Below are 22,305 nucleotides of genomic sequence, written 5' to 3'. Positions count from 1 at the left end.
CTGCTGTGCTGTTCCAGCAATAAAGTTTCAACCACAGATACTGACACCAATCTCCCCATGTCTGATATAAACCAGCCCCTCAGACACTGACACCAATCCCCCCTTGTCTGATATAAACCAGCCCCTCAGACACTGACACCAATCTCCCCCTGTCTGATATAAACCTGCCCCACAGACACTGACACCAATCTCCCCCTGTCTGATATAAACCAGCTCCACAGTCACTGCCACCAATCTCCCCCTGTCTGATATAAACCAGCCTCACAGTCACTGACGCCAATCTTCCCCTGTCTGACATAAACGTGCCCCACAGTCACTGACACCAATCTTCCCCTGTCTGATATAAACGTGCCCCACAGTCACTGACACCAATCTTCCCCTGTCTGATATAAACCTCCCCCACAATCACTGACACCAATCACCCTTTGTCTGATATAAACCAGCCCCACAGACACTGACACTAATCTCCCCCTGTCTGATATAAACCAGACCCACAGTCACTGACACCAATCTCCCCTTGTCTGATATAAACCAGCCCCTCAGACACTGACACCAATCTCACCCTGTCTGATATAAACCAGCCCCACAGTCTCTGACACCAATCTCCCCTTGTCTGATATAAACCAGCCCCACAGTCACTGACACCAATCTTCCCCTGTCTGATATAAACCAGCCCCACGGTCACTGACACCAATCCCTGCCTGTCTGATATAAACCAGCCCCACAGACACTGACACCAATCTCCCCCGTCTGATATAAACCAGCCCCACGGTCACTGTCACCAATCTCCCTCTGTCTGATAAAAACCAAACCCACAGTCACTGACACCAATCCCTGCCTGTCTGATATAAACCAGCCCAACAGACACTGACACCAATCTCCCCCTGTCTGATATAAACCAAACCCACAGTCACTGACACCAATCTCTGCCTGTCTGATATAACCTAGACCCACTGTCAGTGACGTCAATCTACTCCTTTCTGATATAAACCAGCCCCACTGTCACTGACACCAATCTCCCCCTGTCTGATATAGACCAACCCACAGTCCATGACACCAATCTCCCCCTGTCTGATATAAACCAGCCCCACAGAGACAGACACCAATCTTCCCCTGACTGATATAAACTAAACCAAAGTGATTGACACCAATATCCCCCTGTCTGATATAAATTAGCCCCACAGTCACTGACACCAATCTCCCCCTGTATGATATAAACCAGCTCCACAGACACTGACGCCAATCTCCCCTTGTCTGATATAAACCAGCCCCACAGACAATGACAACAATCTCCCCCTGTCTGATATAAACCAAACCACAGTCACTGACACCAATCTCCCCCTGTCTGATATAAACATGACCAACAGACAATGACAACAATCTCCCCTTGTCTGATATAAACCAGACCCACAGTCACTGACACCAATCCCCTCCTGTCTGACATAAACCTGACCCACACTCACTGACACCATTCCCTTCCTGTCTGACATAATCCAACCCCACAGTCACTGACACCAATCTCCCCCTGTCTGATTTAAACCAGCCCCACAGTCACTGACACCAATCTCCCCCTGTCTGATTTAAACCCGCCCCACAGTCACTGACACCAATCTCCCCTTGTCTGATATAAACCAGCCCTCAGTCACTGACACTAATCTCGTCGGGTCTGGCATAAACTTTGATTCCCATTCTTCCTGGTAGGAAAGTAGGGCCATGTGTGCAATGTTCAAGTCAGTAAGAATTGTCAGCAATGATTCATCAACTTTCTTTTTGGAGATTTTAATGCCGGGGAACTTTTCAGATATCAAATTTCAGTTCTTTTCCCAGGGAGCAAGTCCCATTTGAAGCAGAAATTCAATGTTAGTTGCACACTAATTGTCTGTGATATTTTTCTGAATTTGACAGACTGATCACAGAGAGCTGGTTTTAAAGGGTCGCTATACCCTGAAGAAAGCTGTCAGCTACGATGACAAGAATCTTCAACTCTACTCTAGTGATAAGGAAGTAACTTCAGCAGAAACAAGCCCTAACTGTCAGGCCGAACTTGATTCAATGCTTGATGTCACAAGCAACAGGAGTAATGGAATATTCCAACCTCTGCAGTCACTTGTAGACTTGTTGGTGTGGGAGCTGACTACATCCACTTGCACTGGTTGAACAGGTCACTCCCAGGTGTGAATCTGCTGGTGTGTCGGAAGTTGGATGAAGTTGTGAATCCTTCCTCTCACACAGGGCAGGCGAATGGCCACGACACAGCTCCGAACGTGGAACTCTCCAAATGTTGAAGATGCTGTTATGAAGTTGAAGGTGTATACTGTACCTTTAAGGGAGAGTGAAGGATGTTTTGGCAGTGAGAGCAACTGTCGTGTGACTTGACTATGACTTGAAAATATGTAACATTTGGTTGTAAACTAGATACCTCTATAGTTTGACCACCATTTGAATTCAACCAATCCATTTAAATTATGCCCCAGTAAACTAAAACCCAATGGAATGTGAATATTACCATTTTGACAACTTAGAACCAGTGAGATGATCCGATATTTGGGGTATCAAAGGTCAGCATTTTGAGAGTTAGCTAGAGAGAGAGAGAGAGAGAGAGACTGCCATCCAAAACACTCTCGATCAAAGGTACTTTTTTTACCCTTGCAGCAGAAGTCTAAAGCCGACCCAGGGAGATCTACAAACAGGAAGACCGACACCGGAGACGGCAGCCGCTGTCTGGCTTTGAAACTTAATATGCTGCACATTTTAATCGGGGTTTATTGGATCAGTATATTGTTATAGAGTTGGACATAGAAAGGAGATCTTTAAGAGAAAAGTGGTTCAGAGTTGTAAATAGTTATTGTTTACATAGAACATAGAAAAGTACAGTACAGAACAGGCACTTTGGCCCACGATGTTGTGCCAAGGATGAATCCTAATGTAAAATAAAATAACTTAACCTACACACCCCTCACTTCACTGCTATCCATCTGCATGTCCAGTAGTCGCTTAATTGTCCCCAATGACTCTGCTTCCACCACCACCGCTGGCAACAGCATTCCATGCGTTCACAACTCTCTGCGTAAAGAAACTACCTCTGACGAACCGTTTAACCTTTCTCCTAATAACTTAAAACTATGACTCCTCGTGCCAGTCAATCCTGCCCTGGGGAAAGGTCACTGGCTATTGACTCTCATTACCTTGTATACCTCGATCAGGTCTCCTCTCTTCCTCCTTCTCTCCAGAGAGAAAAGTCTGAGTTTCGTCAATCTCTCTTCATAAGGCAAGCCCTCCAGTCCAGGCAGCCCTGGTAAACATTCTTTGCACCCTGTCCAAAGCCTCTGTATCTTTCCTGTAGTCGGGCATCCAGAACCGGACACAATATTCCAAGTGTGGTCTCACCAGGGGATTGTAGAGCTGCAGCGAAACCTCTCGGCTCTTAAACTTGATTCCCCTGTTAATGAAAGCCAAAACACCATATGCTTTCTTAACAACCCTATCCACTTGGGTGGCATATTTGTAGGAACTATGTACTTGAACACCAAGATCCCTCTGTTCCTCCACACTGCCAAGATCCGGTCTTTAATCCTGTATTCAGCATTCTAGTTCGACCTTTCAAATTGCATCATTTCACATTTATCCAGGTTTAATTCCATCTGCCATTTTTCAGCCCAGCTCTGCATCCTGTCTATGTTGTGCTGCAGCCCTCGATACTATCAACAGAACCTCCAACCTATGTGCCATCTGCAAATTTACTAACCCACCCCTCAATCTCCTCATCCAAGTCATTTATAAAAACTACAAAGAGCAGAGTCCCAAGATCAGAGCCCTGTGGGACCCCACTCAAGACTGACCTCCAGGCAGAACTTGCCATCTACAACCACTCTCTGCCTTCTGTCAGCTAGCCAATTCTGAATCTAAATAGCCAAATCTTCCAAAACCCATACCTCCTGACTTTATGGATGAGCCTACCATGGGGAACCTTATCGAATGCCTTGCTGAAGTCCTTATACATCACATCCACCAGCTCGACCTTCATCGATCTGTCCTGTCACTTCCTCATAGAACTCAATAAGATTTATGAGGGATGACCTGCCCCTCACAAAGCCATGCTGACTGCCTTTAATCACGCTATGTTTTTCCAAATAGTCATAAATTCTATCCCTCAGAATTCTGTCCAAAACCTTGCTGACCACAGACGGAAGACTGGCTGGTCTGTAATTGCCTGGGATTTCCCTACTCCCCTTCTTGAAAAGAGGAACAACATTCGCCTCCTAGCAATCCTCCGGTACGACTCCCGTGGGGAGTGAGGATGCAAAGATCTTCACCAGTGGCTTAGCAACCTCCTTTCTTGCTTCCGGAGTAGCCTGGGATAAATCAGGTCTGATCATGGGGACTTATCAATCTTAATGTTTGCCAAAATTTCCAGCTCATCAACCTCATCAATCCTGATCTGTTCCAGCCTGTATCCCAGCTCCTCAAAGTTCTCATTCACAACAAGCTCCCTCCCCTTAGTGAAAACCAAAGCAAAAAACCTCATTGAGGGCTTCCCCTATCTGCTCAGACTCCACGCACAAGTTCCCTACGCTATCCCTGATTGGCCCGACCTTCTCCCTGATCATTCTCTATTCCTCACGTTTGTGTAAAATGCCTTTGGATTCTCCCTAATCCTTCTTGCCATGCCCTTTTCATGCCCCCTCCTGGCTCTCCTCAGTCCATTACTGAGCTCCTTTCTAGCAAGCCTGTAATCCTCTAAAGCTGTGCTAGATCCTTGCCTCCTCCACCTTACGTAAGCTGCCTTCTTCCCTTTAAGGAGAAGCTCCTCTGTTCTCGTTACCCCTTCTTCCCCGTCTCAGAGGGACATATTTGTGCATCACTCGCAACAACTGCCCCACATGTCTGCTGTGCCCTTTCTATGGCACAATTGCTCCCAGTCTGTACGCCCCAACTCCTGTCTGATCGCGTCATAATTTCATTTTCCCCAGTTAAAACATTCACTTTTTAAAATGTTTAATGTTCACTTTTAGGGTTAAAGAATAAAATTGATAAGTTTCTTTAAATAGTGGTATTTGGGAGTCCTCTGTCCCTTTACCAGATTACGAGGCAAGGTGAGTTTTTCTGCGTTTGGTTTAAATTGCAGAAGGGCTCTCGGATCTTTTTTCTGTGCTGTCGATCTCTGTAACTCCATGCTGTCCAGGTCCTGTCTGCTGTGGATGGTGCAAAGCTTTTCCGAGGCTGTGCATCTGGTTGGAACACTCCTGCTTCCAAGTTCAAACACCGATAGCATTCAGTTCCTGATTCATTGTGCTGGATCAGATTTGGACTGTTTTTGGTTTGGTTTGAGTTTCCTTTCTCTGGCTCTCTCCTGATCCCCTGGAAAAGAAGTTTATAAAAGTGATCACTGTCAGGACAGGAGAGAGGTTCAGACAATTTCCAGTATTGGTAAATTATTTGTCCCTGTCATGTTCCACCCCCACCCCCCACCCCGAGCTGTGAATGCCTGTCACCCACCCCCCAGAGCTGTGAATGCCTGTCCCCCCCACCCCCAGAGCTGTGAATGCCTGTCCCCCTCCCCCCAGAGCTGTGAATGCCTGTCCCCCCCACCCCCAGAGCTGTGAATGCCTGTCTCCGCCCCCAGAGCTGTGAATGCCTGTCCACCCCCACTCCCAGAGCTGTGAATACCTGTCCCCCCTCCCCCGAGCTGTGAATGCCTGCCCCCCCTCCCCCGAGCTGTGAATGCCTGTCCCCCCCCCCACCCGCAGAGCTGGGAATGTCAGCACCCCCCAACCCCAGAGCTGTGAATGCCTGTCCCCCCCAGAGCTGTGAATGCCTGACCCCCACCCCCAGAGCTGTGAATGCCTGTCCCCCCTCCCCCAGAGCTGTGAATGCCTGTTCCCCCTCCCCCAGAGCTGTGAATGCCTGTCCCCCCACCCCAGAGCTGTGAATGTCTGTCCCCCCCCCACCCGCAGAGCTGGGAATGTCAGCACCCCCCAACCCCAGAGCTGTGAATGCCTGTCCCCCCCAGAGCTGTGAATGCCTGACCCCCACCCCCAGAGCTGTGAATGCCTGTTCCCCCCTCCCCCAGAGCTGTGAATGCCTGTCCAGCCCCACCCCCAGAGCTGTGAATACCTGTCCCCCCTCCCCCGAGCTGTGAATGCCTGCCCCCCCTCCCCCGAGCTGTGAATGCCTGTCCCCCCCACCCCACCCGCAGAGCTGGGAATGTCAGCACCCCCCAACCCCAGAGCTGTGAATGCCTGTCCCCCCCAGAGCTGTGAATGCCTGACCCCCACCCCCAGAGCTGTGAATGCCTGTCCCCCCTCCCCCAGAGCTGTGAATGCCTGTTCCCCCTCCCCCAGAGCTGTGAATGCCTGTCACCCCACCCCAGAGCTGTGAATGTCTGTCCCCCCCACCCCCAGAGCTGTGAATATCTGTTCCCCCCTCCCCCAGAGCTGTGAATGCCTGCCCACCTACCCCCAGAGCTGTGAATGCCTGACACCCCCACCCCCAGAGCTGTGAATGTCTGTCCCCCCCACCCCCAGAGCTGTGAATATCTGTCCCCTCCACCCCCAGAGCTGTGAATGCCTGTCCTCCCACCCCCAGAGCTGTGAATGCCTGTACCCCCACCCCTAGAGCGGTGAATGCCTGTCCCCCCTCCCCCAGAGCTGTGAATGCCTGTCCCCCTTCATCCAGAGCTGTGAATGCCTGTCCCCCCTCCCCCAGAGCTGTGATTCTCTGTCCTCCCTCCCCGAGAGCTGTGAATGCCTGTCCCCCACCTCCCCCAGAGCTGTGAATGCCTGTCCCCCCAGAGCTGTGATTCTCTGTCCTCCCTCCCCGAGAGCTGTGAATGCCTGTTCCCCCCCCAGAGCTGTGAATGCCTGTACCCCCCCAGAGCTGTGAATGCCTGTCACCCCCCAGAGCTGTGAATGCCTGTACCCCCCTCCCCCAGAGCTGTGAATGCCTGCCCCCCCTCCCCCAGAGCTGTGAATGCCTGTCTCCCCCCCGAGCTGTGAATGCCTGTCCATCCCCTCCCCCAAAGTTGTGAATGCCTGTCCCCCCCTCCCCCAGAGCTGTGAATGCCTGTCCCCCACCTCCCCCAGAGCTGTGAATGCCTGTCCCCTCAGAGCTGTGATTCTCTGTCCTCCCTCCCCGAGAGCTGTGAATGCCTGTTCCCCCCCCAGAGCTGTGAATGCCTGTACCCCCCCAGAGCTGTGAATGCCTGTCACCCCCCAGATCTGTGAATGCCTGTAACACCCTCCCCCAGAGCTGTGAATGCCTGTCCCCCCCTCCCCCAGAGCTGTGAATGCCGGTTCCCACCCCAGAGCTGTAAATGCCTGTTCCCCCCCGAGCTGTGAATGCCTGTCCCCCACCTCCCCCAGAGCTGTGAATGCCTGTCCCCCCAGAGCTGTGATTCTCTGTCCTCCCTCCCCGAGAGCTGTGAATGCCTGTTCCCCCCCAAGAGCTGTGAATGCCTGTACCCCCCCAGAGCTGTGAATGCCTGTCACCCCCCAGATCTGTGAATGCCTGTAACCCCCTCCCCCAGAGCTGTGAATGCCTGTCCCCCCCTCCCCCAGAGCTGTGAATGACTGACCCCCCCGAGCTGTGAATGCCTGTCCACCCTCCCCAGAGCTGTGAATCACTGACCCCCCTACCCCAGAGCTGTGATTCTCTGTCCTCCCTCCCCGAGGGCTGTGAATGCCTGTCCCCCACCTCCCCCAGAGCTGTGAATGCCTGTCCCCCCAGAGCTGTGATTCTCTGTCCTCGCCTCCCCGAGAGCTGTGAATGCCTGTTCCCCCCCCAGAACTGTGAATGCCTGTACCCCCCCAGAGCTGTGAATGCCTGTCACCCCCCAGAGCTGTGAATGCCTGTACCCCCTCCCCCAGAGCTGTGAATGCCTGTACCCCCCCACCGCTAGAGCTGTGAATGCCTGTCCTCCCTCCCCCAGAGCTGTGAATGCCTGTCCCCCCTCCCCCAGAGCTCTGAATGCCTGTTCCCACCCCAGTGCTGTAAATGCCTGATCCACCCCACTGAGCTGTGAATGCCTGTCCCCCCCTCCCCCAGAGCTGTAAATGCCTGTACCCCCCTCCCCCAGAGCTGTGAATGCCTGCCCCCCTCCCCCAGAGCTGTGAATGCCTGTACCCCCCCACCGCTAGAGCTGTGAATGCCTGTCCTCCCTCCCCCAGAGCTGTGAATGTCTGTCCCCCCTCCCCCAGAGCTGTGAATGCCTGTCCTCCCTCCCCCAGAGCTGTGAATGCCTGTCCCCCACCTCCCCGAGAGCTGTGAATGCCTGCCCCCCCCCAGAGCTGTGAATGCCTGTCCCCCCTCCCCCAGAGCTGTGAATACCTGTACCCCCCCAGAGCTGTGAATGCCTGTACTCCCCCAGAGCTGTGAATGCCTGTACCCCCCAGAGCTGTGAATGCCTGTACCCCCCCCCAGAGCTCTGAATGCCGGTTCCCACCCCAGAGCTGTAAAAGCCTGTTCCCCCCCCAGAGCGGCGAATGCCTGTCCATCCCCTCACCTGAGCTGTGAATGCCTGCTCCCCCTCCCCCAGAGCTGTGAATGCTTGTCCCCCCCTCCCCCAGAGCTGTAAATGCCTGTTCCCCCCCAGAGCTGTGAATGCCTATTCCCCCCCAGAGCTGTGAATGCCTGCCCCCCTCCCCCAGAGCTGTAAATGCCTGTCCCCCCTCCCCCAGAGCTGTGAATGCCTGCCCCCCTCCCCCAGAGCAGTGAATGCCTGTACCCCCCCCACCGCTAGAGCTGTGAATGACTGTCCCCCCTCCCCCAGAGATGTGATTGCCTGTCCCCCCTCCCCCAGAGCTGTGAATGCCTGTGCCCCCTCCCACAGAGCTGTGAATGCCTGTCACCCACCTCCCCCAGAGCTGTGAATGCCTGCCCCCCCAAGAGCTGTGAATGCCTGTCCCCCCCTCCCCCAGAGCTGTGAATGCCTGTTCCCCCCCAGAGCTGTGAATGCCTGTACCCCTGCAGAGCTGTGAATGCCTGTACCCCCCCAGAGCTGTGAATGCCTGTACCCCCCCCAGAGCTGTGAATGCCTGTCACCCCCCAGAGCTGTGAATGCCGGACCCCCCTCCCCCAGAGCTCTAAATGCCTGTTCCCCCCCAGAGCTGCGAATGCCTGTCCATCCCCTCCCCCAGAGCTGTGAATGCCTGCCCCCCACCCCCCCCCAGAGCTCTGAATGCCTGGTCCCACCCCAGTGCTGTAAATGCCTGTTCCCCCCCCAGAGCTGTGAATGCCTGTCCCCCCTCCCCCAGAGCTGTAAATGCCTGTTCCCCCCTCCCCCAGAGCTGTGAATGCCTGTCCCCACACCCCCAGATCTGTGAATGCCTGTTCCCCCCCCCAGAGCTGTGAATGCCTGTCACCCCCACCCCCAGTGCTGTGAATGCCTGTCCCCCCTCCCCCAGAGCTGTGAATGCCTGTCCCCCCCACCCCTAGAGCTGTGAATGCCTGCCCCCCTCCCCCAGTGCTGTGAATGCCTGTAACCCCCCACCGCTAGAGCTGTGAATGCCTGTCCCCCTACCCCCAGAGCTGTGAATACCTGTCCGCGCCCCCAGAGCTGTGAATGCCTATCCACACCCACCCCCAGAGCTGTGAATACCTGTCCCCCCTCCCCCAGAGCTGTGAATGCCTGACAGCCCCAACCCCAGAGCTGTGAATGTCTGTCTCCCCCACCCCCAGAGCTGTGAATGACTGTCCTCCCCCAGAGCTGTGAATGCCTGTCCTCCCACCGCCAGAGCTGTGAATGCCTGTCCCCCCACCCCCAGAGCTGTAAATGACTGTCCCCCCCCCGCAGAGCTGTGAATGCCTGTCCACCCCCTCCTCCAGAGCTGTGAATGCCTGTCCTCCCCCAGAGCTGTGAATGCCTGTCCTCCCACCCCCAGAGCTGTGAATGCCTGTCCCCCCACCCCTAGAGCGGTGAATGCCTGTCCCCCCTCCCCCAGAGCTGTGAATGCCTGCCCCCCCCAGAGCTGTGAATGCCTGTCCCCCCCCCCCGAGCTGTGAATGCCTGTTCCCCCCCCCAGAGCTATGAATGCCTGTTCCCACCCCAGAGCTGTAAATGACTGTCCCCCCCCCCCGCAGAGCTGTGAATGCCTGTCCACCCCCTCCTCCAGAGCTGTGAATGCCTGTCCTCCCCCAGAGCTGTGAATGCCTGCCCCCCCACCCCCAGAACTGTGAATGCCTGTCCCCCCACACCCCCAGAGCTGTGAATGCTTGTCCCCCACCTCCCCCAGAGCTGTGAATGCCTGTCCCCCTCCCCCAGAGCTGTGAATACCTGTCACCCCTCCCCCAAAGCTGTGAATGCCTGTCCCCCCCACCCCCAGAGCTGTGAATGCCTATCCACCCACCCAGAGCTGTGAATGCCTTTCCCCCCCGCCCCCAGAGCTGTGAATACCTGCCCCCCTCCCCAGAGCTGTGAATGCCTGTCCCCCTCCCCCAGAGCTGTGAATGCCTGTCCCCCTCCCCCAGAGCTGTGAATGCCTGTCCCCCCACCCTCAGAGCTGTGAAAGCCTATCCCCCAACTCCCCCAGAGCTGTGAATACCTGCCCCCCTCCCCAGAGCTGTGAATGCCTGTCCCCCCACCCCTACAGTGGTGAATGCCTGTCCCCCTCCCCCACAGCTGTGAATGCCTGTCCCCCCCACCCCTAGAGCTGTGAATGCCTGTCCCCCCTCCCCCAGAGCTGTGAATGCCTGTCCCCCCACCCCTAGAGCTGTGAATGCCTGTCCCCCCACCCCCAGAGCTGTGAATGCCTGTTCCCCCCACCCCCAGAGCTGTGAATGCCTGTCCCCCCTCCCCCAGAGCTGTGAATGCCTGTCCCCCCTCCCCCAGAGCTGTGAATGCCTGTCCACCCACCCTTAGAGCGGTGAATGCTTGTCCCCCCTCCCCCAGAGCTGTGAATGTCTGTTCCCCCCACCCCCAGAGCTGTGGATATCTGTCCCCTCCTCCGTCAGAGCTGTGCATGCCTGCCCCCCTCCCCCAGAGCTGTGAATACCTGTCCCTCCTCCCCCAGAGCTGTGAATGGCTGTCCCCCCTCCACCAGAGCTGTAAATGCCTGTCCCCCCCACCCCCAGAGCTGGGAATGTTAGTCCCCCCCACCCCCAGAGCTGTGAATGCCTGTCCCCCCCTCCCTCAGAGCTGTGAATGCCTGTCACCCCCTCCCCCAGAGCTGTGAATGCCTGTCCTCCCCACCCCTAGAGCTGTGAATGACTGCCCCCCCCACCCGCAGAGCTTTGATTGCCTGTCCCCCCCTCCCCCAGAGCTGTGAATGCCTGTCCCCACCACCCCTAGAGCTGGGAATGTCAGCCCCCCCCCCACCCCCAGAGCTGTGAATGCCTGTTCCCCCCAGAGCTGTGAATGCCTGTCCCCCCACCCCCAGAGTTGAGCATGCCTGTCCCCCCTCCCCGAGCTGTGAATACCTGTCCCCCCCCTCCCCCAGAGCTGTGAATGCCTGTCCCCCCTCCCCCAGAGCTGTGAATGCCTGTCCCACCACCCCTAGAGCTGTGAATGCCTGCCCACCCTCCCCCAGAGCTGTGAATGCCTGTTCCCCCCACCCCTAGAGCGGTGAATGCCTGCCCCCCCTCCCGCAGAGCTGTGAATGCCTGTCCCCCCCACCCCCAGAGCTGTGAATGCCTGTCCCCCCCTCCCCCAGAGCTGTGAATGCCTGTTCCCCCATCCCTAGAGCTGTGAATGCCTGCCCCCCCTCCCCCAGAGCTGTGAATACCTGTCCCCCCCTCCCCCAGAGCTGTGAATGCCTGTCCCCACCTCCCTTAGATCTGTGAATGTCTGTCCCCCACCAGAGCTGTAAATGCCTGTCCTCCTACCCACAGAGCTGTGAATGCGTGTCCCCCCCCCCCACCCAGAGCTGTGAATGCCTGTCCCCCCTCCCCCAGAGCTGTGAATGCCTGTTCCCCCCCACAGCTGTGAATACCTGTACCCCCCCCAGAGCTGTGAATGCCTGTCACCCCCCAGAACTGTGAATGCCTGTCACCCCCCAGAGCTGTGAATGTCTGTCCTCCCACCCCAGAGCTGTGAATGCCTCTCCCCCCACCACTCGAGCGGTGAATGCCTGTCCCCCCTCCCCAAGAGCTGTGAATGCCTGTCCCCCCCACCCTCAGAGTTGTGAATGCCTGTCCCCCTCCCCCAGAGCAGTGAATGCCTGTGCCCCCTCCCCCAGAACTTGAATGCCTGTCCCCCCCACCCCTATAGCTGTGAATGCCTGCCACCCCTCCCCCAGAGCTGTGAATGCCTGTACCCCCCACCCGTAGAGCTGTGAATGACTGTCCCCCTCCCCCAGAGCTGTGATTGCCTGTCCCCCCTCCCCCAGAGCTGTGAATGCCTGTCCTCCACCTCCCCCAGAGCTGTGAATGCCTGTTCCCCCCAGAGCTGTGAATGCCTGTTCCCCCTCCCCCCGAGCTGTGAACGCCTGCCCCCCCCCAGAGCTGTGAATGCCTGTCCCCCCTCCCCCAGAGCTGTGAATGCCTGTCCCCCCCTCCCCCAGAGCTGTGAATGCCTGTTCCCCCATCCCTAGAGCTGTGAATGCCTGCCCCCCCCCTCCCCCAGAGCTGTGAATACCTGTCCCCCCCTCCCCCAGAGCTGTGAATGCCTGTCCCCACCTCCCTTAGATCTGTGAATGTCTGTCCCCCACCAGAGCTGTAAATGCCTGTCCTCCTACCCACAGAGCTGTGAATGCCTGTCCCCCCCCACCCAGAGCTGTGAATGCCTGTCCCCCCTCCCCCAGAGCTGTGAATGCATGTCCCCCCCCGAGCTGTGAATGCCTGTTCCCACCCCAGAGCTGTAAATGCCTGTCCATCCCCTCCCCCAGAGCTGTGAATGCCTGTCCCCCGCTCCCCCAGAGCTGTGAATGCCTGTTCCCCCCCCCAGAGCTATGAATGCCTGTTCCCACCCCAGAGCTGTAAATGACTGTCCCCCCCCCCGCAGAGCTGTGAATGCCTGTCCACCCCCTCCTCCAGAGTTGTGAATGCCTGTCCTCCCCCAGAGCTGTGAATGCCTGTCCTCCCACCCCCAGAGCTGTGAATGCCTGTCCCCCCACCCCTAGAGCGGTGAATGCCTGTCCCCCCTCCCCCAGAGCTGTGAATGCCTGCCCCCCCCAGAGCTGTGAATGCCTGTCCCCCCCCCCGAGCTGTGAATGCCTGTTCCCCCCCCCAGAGCTATGAATGCCTGTTCCCACCCCAGAGCTGTAAATGACTGTCCCCCCCCCCGCAGAGCTGTGAATGCCTGTCCACCCCCTCCTCCAGAGCTGTGAATGCCTGTCCTCCCCCAGAGCTGTGAATGCCTGCCCCCCCACCCCCAGAACTGTGAATGCCTGTCCCCCCACACCCCGAGAGCTGTGAATGCTTGTCCCCACCTCCCCCAGAGCTGTGAATGCCTGTCCCCCTCCCCCAGAGCTGTGAATACCTGTCACCCCTCCCCCAAAGCTGTGAATGCCTGTCCCCCCCACCCCCAGAGCTGTGAATGCCTATCCACCCACCCAGAGCTGTGAATGCCTTTCCCCCCCGCCCCCAGAGCTGTGAATACCTGCCCCCCTCCCCAGAGCTGTGAATGCCTGTCCCCCTCCCCCAGAGCTGTGAATGCCTGTCCCCCTCCCCCAGAGCTGTGAATGCCTGTCCCCCCACCCTCAGAGCTGTGAAAGCCTATCCCCCAACTCCCCCAGAGCTGTGAATACCTGCCCCCCTCCCCAGAGCTGTGAATGCCTGTCCTCCCAACCCCAGAGCTGTGAATGCCTGTCCCCCCACCCCTACAGTGGTGAATGCCTGTCCCCCTCCCCCACAGCTGTGAATGCCTGTCCCCCCCACCCCTAGAGCTGTGAATGCCTGTCCCCCCTCCCCCAGAGCTGTGAATGCCTGTCCCCCCACCCCTAGAGCTGTGAATGCCTGTCCCCCCACCCCCAGAGCTGTGAATGCCTGTTCCCCCCACCCCCAGAGCTGTGAATGCCTGTCCCCCCTCCCCCAGAGCTGTGAATGCCTGTCCCCCCTCCCCCAGAGCTGTGAATGCCTGTCCCCCCACCCTTAGAGCGGTGAATGCTTGTCCCCCCTCCCCCAGAGCTGTGAATGTCTGTTCCCCCCACCCCCAGAGCTGTGGATATCTGTCCCCTCCTCCGTCAGAGCTGTGCATGCCTGCCCCCCTCCCCCAGAGCTGTGAATACCTGTCCCTCCTCCCCCAGAGCTGTGAATGGCTGTCCCCCCTCCACCAGAGCTGTAAATGCCTGTCCCCCCCACCCCCAGAGCTGGGAATGTTAGTCCACCCCACCCCCAGAGCTGTGAATGCCTGTCCCCCTCCCCCAGAGCTGTGAATGCCTGTCCCGCCAACCCCAGAGTTGTGCATGCCTGTCCCCCCACCCCCCCAGAGCTGTGAATGCCTGCCCCCCCTCCCCCAGAGCTGTGAATGCCTGTCCACCCACCATGGAGCTGTGAATGCCTGCCCCCCTCCCCCAGTGCTGTGAATGCCTGCCACCCACCCCCAGAGCTGTGAAAGCCTGTCCCCCCTTCCCCAGAGCTGTGAATGCCTGTCCCCCTCCCCCAGAGCTGTGAATGCCTGTCCCCCATCTCCCCCAGAGCTGTGAATGCCTGTCCACCCCCCAGAGCTGTGAATGCCTGTCCCCCCTCCCACAGAGCTGTGAATGCCTGTTCCCCCCCAGAGCTGTGAAAACCTGTACCCCCCTCCCCCAGAGCTATGAATGCCTGTCACCCCCCAGAGCTGTGAATGTCTGTCCTCCCATCCCAGAGCTGTGAATGCCTTTCCCCCCACCCCTAGAGCGGTGAATGCCTGTCCCCCCTCCCACAGAGCTGTGAATGCCTGTCCCCCCACCCTCAGAGCTGTGAAAGCCTATCCCCCACCTCCCCCAGAGCTGTGAATGCCTGTCCTCCCAACCCCAGAGCTGTGAATGCCTGTCCCCCCACCCCTACAGCGGTGAATGCCTGTCCCCCCCCCCCACAGCTGTGAATGCCTGTCCCCCCCACCCCTAGAGCTGTGAATGCCTGTCCCCCCTCCCCCAGAGCTGTGAATGCCTGTCCCCCCACCCCTAGAGCTGTGAATGCCTGTCCCCCCACCCCCAGAGCTGTGAATGCCTGTTCCCCCCACCCCCAGAGCTGTGAATGCCTGTCCCCCCTCCCCCAGAGCTGTGAATGCCTGTCCCCCCACCCTTAGAGCGGTGAATGCTTGCCCCCCCTACCCCAGAGCTGTGAATGTCTGTTCCCCCCACCCCCAGAGCTGAGGATATCTGTCCCCTCCTCCGCCAGAGCTGTGCATGCCTGCCCCCCCACCCCCAGAGCTGTGAATACCTGTCCCCCCCTCCCCTAGAGCTGTGAATGCCTGTCCCCCCTCCACCAGAGCTGTGAATGCCTGTCCCCCCCACCCCCAGAGCTGGGAATGTCAGCACCCCCCACCCCCAGAGCTGTGAATGACTGTCCCCCCTCCCCCAGAGCTGTGAATGCCTGTCCCCCCACCCCCCGAGTTGTGCATGCCTGTCCCCCCACCCCCCCAGAGCTGTGAATGCCTGCCCCCCTCCCCCAGAGGTGTGAATTCCTGTACCCCCACCCCCGCAGAGCTGTGAATGCCTGCCCCCCTCCCCCAGAGCTGTGAATGCTTGTCCACCCACCCCTAGAGCTGTGAATGCCTGCCTCCCTCCCCCAGAGCTGTGAATGCCTGTCCCCCCCACCCCCAGAGCTGTGAATGCCTGTCCCCCCTCCCCCAGAGCTGTGAATGCCTGTCCCCCCACCCCTAGAGCTGTAAATGCCTGCCCGCCCTCCCCCAGAGCTGTGAATACCTGTCCCCCCCTCCCTCAGAGCTGTGAATGCCTGTCACCCCCTCCCCCAGAGCTGTGAATGCCTGTCCTCCCCACCCCTAGAGCTGTGAATGACTGCCCCCCCCACCCGCAGAGCTTTGATTGCCTGTCCCCCCCTCCCCCAGAGCTGTGAATGCCTGTCCCCACCACCCCCAGAGCTGGGAATGTCAGCCCCCCCCCCACCCCCAGAGCTGTGAATGCCTGTTCCCCCCAGAGCTGTGAATGCCTGTCCCCCCACCCCCAGAGTTGAGCATGCCTGTCCCCCCTCCCCGAGCTGTGAATACCTGTCCCCCCCCTCCCCCAGAGCTGTGAATGCCTGTCCCCCCTCCCCCAGAGCTGTGAATGCCTGTCCCACCACCCCTAGAGCTGTGAATGCCTGTCCCCACCCTCCCCCAGAGCTGTGAATGCCTGTTCCCCCCACCCCTAGAGCGGTGAATGCCTGCCCCCCCTCCCGCAGAGCTGTGAATGCCTGTCCCCCCCACCCCCAGAGCTGTGAATGCCTGTCCCCCCCTCCCCCAGAGCTGTGAATGCCTGTTCCCCCATCCCTAGAGCTGTGAATGCCTGCCCCCCCCTCCCCCAGAGCTGTGAATACCTGTCCCCCCCTCCCCCAGAGCTGTGAATGCCTGTCCCCACCTCCCTTAGATCTGTGAATGTCTGTCCCCCACCAGAGCTGTAAATGCCTGTCCCCCTACCCACAGAGCTGTGAATGCGTGCCCCCCCCCACCCAGAGCTGTGAATGCCTGTCCCCCCTCCCCCAGAGCTGTGAATGCCTGTTCCCCCCCACAGCTGTGAATACCTGTACGCCCCCCCCCCCAGAGCTGTGAATGCCTGTCACCCCCCAGAACTGTGAATGCCTGTCACCCCCCAGAGCTGTGAATGTCTGTCCTCCCACCCCAGAGCTGTGAATGCCTTTCCCCCCACCACTCGAGCGGTGAATGCCTGTCCCCCCTCCCCAAGAGCTGTGAATGCCTGTCCCCCCCACCCTCAGAGTTGTGAATGCCTGTCCCCCTCCCCCAGAGCTGTGAATGCCTGTGCCCCCTCCCCCAGAACTTGAATGCCTGTCCCCCCCACCCCTATAGCTGTGAATGCCTGCCACCCCTCCCCCAGAGCTGTGAATGCCTGTACCCCCCACCCGTAGAGCTGTGAATGACTGTCCCCCTCCCCCAGAGCTGTGATTGCCTGTCCCCCCTCCCCCAGAGCTGTGAATGCCTGTCCTCCACCTCCCCCAGAGCTGTGAATGCCTGTTCCCCCCAGAGCTGTGAATGCCTGTTCCCCCTCCCCCCGAGCTGTGAACGCCTGCCCCCCCCCAGAGCTGTGAATGCCTGTCCCCCCTCCCCCAGAGCTGTGAATGCCTGTCCCCCCCTCCCCCAGAGCTGTGAATGCCTGTTCCCCCATCCCTAGAGCTGTGAATGCCTGCCCCCCCCCTCCCCCAGAGCTGTGAATACCTGTCCCCCCCTCCCCCAGAGCTGTGAATGCCTGTCCCCACCTCCCTTAGATCTGTGAATGTCTGTCCCCCACCAGAGCTGTAAATGCCTGTCCTCCTACCCACAGAGCTGTGAATGCCTGTCCCCCCCCCACCCAGAGCTGTGAATGCCTGTCCCCCCTCCCCCAGAGCTGTGAATGCATGTCCCCCCCCAGAGCTGTGAATGCCTGTTCCCACCCCAGAGCTGTAAATGCCTGTCCATCCCCTCCCCCAGAGCTGTGAATGCCTGTCCCCCGCTCCCCCAGAGCTGTGAATGCCTGTTCCCCCCCCCAGAGCTATGAATGCCTGTTCCCACCCCAGAGCTGTAAATGACTGACCCCCCCCGCCCGCAGAGCTGTGAATGCCTGTCCACCCCCTCCTCCAGAGCTGTGAATGCCTGTCCTCCCCCAGAGCTGTGAATGCCTGTCCTCCCACCCCCAGAGCTGTGAATGCCTGTCCCCCCACCCCTAGAGCGGTGAATGCCTGTCCCCCCTCCCCCAGAGCTGTGAATGCCTGCCCCCCCCAGAGCTGTGAATGCCTGTCCCCCCCCCCCCCCCGAGCTGTGAATGCCTGTTCCCCCCCCCAGAGCTATGAATGCCTGTTCCCACCCCAGAGCTGTAAATGACTGACCCCCCCCCCGTAGAGCTGTGAATGCCTGTCCACCCCCTCCTCCAGAGCTGTGAATGCCTGTCCTCCCCCAGAGCTGTGAATGCCTGTCCTCCCACCCCCAGAGCTGTGAATGCCTGTCCCCCCACCCCTAGAGCGGTGAATGCCTGTCCCCCCTCCCCCAGAGCTGTGAATGCCTGCCCCCCCCAGAGCTGTGAATGCCTGTCCCCCCCCCAGAGCTGTGAATGCCTGTCCCCCCCCCGAGCTGTGAATGCCTGTCCCCCCTCCCCCAGAGCTGTGAATGCCTGTCCCCCCCCAGAGCTGTGAATGTCTGTCCCCCCTCCCCCAGAGCTGTGAATGCCTGTCCCCCCCCCTCCCCCAGAGCTGTGAATGCCTGTCCCCCCTCCCCCAGAGCTGTGAATGCCTGTCCCCCCCCTCCCCCAGAGCTGTGAATGCCTGTCCCCCCCCCTCCCCCAGAGCTGTGAATGCCTGTCCCCCCTCCCCCAGAGCTGTGAATGCCTGTCCCCCCTCCCCCAGAGCTGTGAATGCCTGTCCCCCCCCTCCCCCAGAGCTGTGAATGCCTGTCCCCCCTCCCCCAGAGCTGTGAATGCCTGTCCCCCCTCCCCCAGAGCTGTGAATGCCTGTCCCCCCCCTCCCCCAGAGCTGTGAATGCCTGTCCCCCCTCCCCCAGAGCTGTGAATGCCTGTCCCCCCTCCCCCAGAGCTGTGAATGCCTGTCCCCCCCCCTCCCCCAGAGCTGTGAATGCCTGTCCCCCCTCCCCCAGAGCTGTGAATGCCTGTTCCCCCCCAGAGCTGTGAATGCCTGTCCCCCCTCCCCCAGAGCTGTGGATGCCTGTCCCCCCCCTCCCCGGGTCAGTCCCACAGGCCCCGCCCCATCTCCATTGTCTCCGTCACTGGGACCGCAGGCCCCGCCTACTCGCTGTGCGTCACCAGTATGACCGCGCATGCGCCTCGTCCCAAACAAAATGGCGGCCACGGCCCAGGTTCCGGGAATTAAACTCAGGGCTGAAACCGTGGGACCCGCTAATACTTCGCGGGGCCTTTACTGGGTATTACCAAGACGGATCGCACCACCTCTCCCACCGCTGGCTCTATTATTCCTCCAGAACCACCCTCTCCCCGCCATTACCTGGAGACTGAAAAAGGGGCCTTCAGTCAATGTGCGCATGCTCCAACCTGCTCAATCGGCGCCTGCGCACTGGTGTCCTTTGGGGTAGACATCGCGCGCCCTCTTCAGGAGTGTCCTAGAACTTCACCCTGCAGCCAGGTCTCAGGGAGGACCATTCAGTCAGACTGTGGGCTTCTCTCACTCACTCTCCTTCTCTTTAATTAGCTTCACAGATTATGTGAAGGGGACAGTCTGTGGTCAGGAAACAGAACCAGGTATCATATTAGAATTGGAAAGATTGATGATTTTATGATTGGAATATTATTCAACTCTGAACTTGGAAGGAGAAAACACCAAGTGAGGAGAAACTGTGCACCCGTCCTGTGTGTGGATGAAATCATCTGAACTGTCAAGATATAATCACAGTCACGCTTGGAGAAAGGTTGGGAATATGAGGACGGTGAAGGAGGATTCAAATCCCCACCTCAACTGGAAATTCATCAATGCACTCACACTGAGGAAAGACCATTCATCTGCTCCAAGTGTGGGAGGGGATTCACTCAGTCTTCTCAACTGCAGGCAGACCATAGAGTTCACCCAGATAAAAGAACTTTTAAAATGACAAGACTGTGGAAAATGCCATAGAAATTCTGGGCAACTGATGTGTCATTGATGTATTCGAACAGAGGAGAGACCGTTCAGGAGTTCTCACTGCGGCATTAAGTTCAGGCAATCATTTCAACTCCCTACACACCAGCGAGATCACACTGGGTAGAGGCTGAGAACCTGCTCTGACTGCGGCAAGGCGTTCATTCAGTCATCCAGCTGCAGATATATCGGCAAACCCAGACTGTTCCCCTGAGCCGAATCAGAAGGCCTTCTGTACCATATCCTATGTGCAAAAACACCAGTGAGTTCACACAAGGGTGAGACCGTTTCGTTGCGCTGTGTTTAGGGAGGGATTTACTCACTCTACTGGGAGGCCAGTGAGTTCACACTGAGACCAGGCCTTTTAAATGTCCAAACTGTGGGAAGTGCTTTAATGATTCCAGAGAACTGATGTCCCACCAACATGTTCACAGTGATGAGAAACCTTTCTGGGGCTCTCACTGCAGGACCAGGTTCAGTCAATCGTCTGACATCAAACATCAGTGAGTTCACACCAGGGAGAGGCCATTCACCTGCTCCGTGTGTAAGGAGGGTTTGCTCACTCATTCCACCTGCTGAGACACCGACGTGTTCATAACGAACTACAGCAATGAGATTGTGCTGTTAACCACATCCAGGCCCAAGCCATGTTCACTGAGTCTGTTTATGCTCACGTTAATTAACCTGTGTGAGACAGGTTTAATATTTTGGATAAAAGTCAAATAAATTAGTTTTGCATTAGATATATTGAGCCATTTTAGCATCTCTGATGCAAGTTAGTTCCTTTTTGAAGGGATCACCCCCACTGTGGCATTTCACCATTGGCCCTACTGAAGGTTGAAGGTTCATGGATTAAGAACTCCAGAAATGGACTGGAGGACAGTCAAGTTTCAGTATCTAAAGGAATAGCTGGTGAGAAACAAGAGAAAACCTGACTGAAGTCTGGGCTTTCCTTGACAGTGTACATCTAGGGTGAATGATGCCTGATTTCCTGATCTGTCTGACATTCAACCGAGTTGGTACAAGATGGGCTCAGTTTCTTCGAGAATACGGACAAATATTCCTCACAACTGAAGGCATTAAATGTAGCCATTAAAGAAGTGGAAAGATCTTTTTAAAAAAAGATAGTGAACTATTGTTATAGAACTGAACAAAACCGAAATGTTGCTAAAAGTAAAACAAAATTGAACATTTCTGCCCGACACTGGTCAGGATTAGAAGACAAGTAAGCAAACTGAAACAGGGAGAACCAATTGATGAGTGATAGGGATTGCCATGGAGATGGAGCAAAAGCTGTCAGGATTTGGGTAATCCACGATGGAGGATGGGAAAAGTTTTGGCTGTAAGAACTGCTCGCTTTTAGGGTATATTAGGTGTTGGAAGTGAGTTTCTCAAACTCCACAAGCAGTAATTACCGTTTTTAAGCTGTTGCATAGTTTTGGAAGTTTGGGAGAAAAGATCAAAACAATGACACTTTAAAAAGAAGGAGGTGAACAAAGGTAGTGACCACATGGTCAGGGAGAGAGACAGAGAGGGAGGGAGAGAGAGAGAGAGACAGAGAGAAAGAAACCTAACTGCTGACTGACACAGCAGTGAATCTGCACAGTTACTGCCTTTGCTGTTTGAGTTCAAGTGTTTCCCGACATTGGGGTGTGTTGAAGAAAAATTGACAAACAGTGAAATTCACAGCTGACATCCGAAGAAACTATGTTGGAGAGCACACAGCTCAGGAGCAGATAAGTGCATGGTTTTTAAGTATAATATTGCTGTCATTTTTAATAGTGAATAGAGTTGGTTGTTTTTCGTTTTTTTTTAGATCTGTCCTTTGATTAAATATTAAAAATATGAAACATTGATACTCAGTTAGACTGGATTATTGTTTTTTTTTAGTGCATAAGACTATGCTATTTTCTGGAGGTTGTTAAGGTACAAAGATGGCCTTGAGTGGAGTGATGTGCTCTTCCTGTCAGCTGTTGGAGATTAGGGAGAGTTTCCTTAATACTGATGATGATGTCAGCAGTAAGTGTGTTTGGTTCTGAATCCTATCAGATCGCATCGATCAGTTGAAGCGGCAGTTTGAGGGAATGAGGAATTTACAGGAGCTAGGGGCATCTGACGGATGGTAGTTTTAAGGAAGGGAGAAAAACCAGGAAAAGTAGGAGAGGGAGGTAGGTAGTGTAGGAGTTTCCTGTGGCTAACCCCATCTCAAACAAGTATGTTGTTTTGGAAAATGTAGGGGGTGATTGCCTTTCAGGAGAACGCAGCATGAACAGCCAAGTTTCTGGGACCGAGTCAGGCTGTAATGTAACGAGGGGTATGTCAGGTACCAAGCGATCGATTGTGAGAGGGGACTCTCTAGTCAGAGGCACAGACAGATGTTTCTGCGGCCGACAGCGATAAATCAGAATGGTGTGTTGTCTCCCTGTTTCCAGGATCAAGGCAGAATATTCTCAAAGGGCAGTGGGACCAGCAGCAGGTCACTGTGCACACTGGAACCAATGACACAGGAAGGAAAAAGGATGAGATGTTGAAGAGAGGAGATAGAAAGTGAGGCAGGAATTTTAAAAGGAGGTCCTCGAGGGTAGTAATATCTGGATAACTCCCGATGCTGTGAGTTAGTGAGGCTAGGAATAGGAGGATCGAGCAGATGAACGTCTAGGAAAA

At 56.6% G+C, this 22,305-nt stretch overlaps 2 long non-coding RNA genes across 5 annotated transcripts in view; both read right to left on the bottom strand.

The window, feature by feature from the left end:
- Positions 1-22,305, bottom strand: part of LOC148135658 (uncharacterized) — an 830,866-nt gene that overhangs the window by 176,229 nt on the left and 632,332 nt on the right. The window lies entirely within an intron of this gene.
- Positions 1-22,305, bottom strand: part of LOC148135664 (uncharacterized) — a 73,374-nt gene that overhangs the window by 24,435 nt on the left and 26,634 nt on the right. For 2 of the 3 annotated variants that reach the window (XR_015755012.1, XR_015755011.1), the window contains exons 2-3: positions 19,015-19,245; positions 4,987-5,358 (exon numbers count right to left, since the gene is read on the bottom strand). This is a non-coding gene — a long non-coding RNA (uncharacterized LOC148135664). Of the gene's footprint in view, positions 1-4,986; positions 5,359-19,014; positions 19,870-22,305 lie in introns of those variants that run through there. The other variant, XR_015755013.1, reaches the window with a different exon arrangement.

The sequence above is a fragment of the Chiloscyllium plagiosum genome, unplaced genomic scaffold (genome assembly GCF_037043375.1).
Source record: "Chiloscyllium plagiosum isolate Xiang-an unplaced genomic scaffold, Cpla_swu_hap1 HiC_scaffold_49, whole genome shotgun sequence".
Lineage (NCBI taxonomy): Eukaryota > Metazoa > Chordata > Chondrichthyes > Orectolobiformes > Hemiscylliidae > Chiloscyllium > Chiloscyllium plagiosum.
The sequence above is the reverse complement of the archived record's forward strand: the minus strand, read 5'-3'. Positions and strand labels throughout refer to the sequence as shown.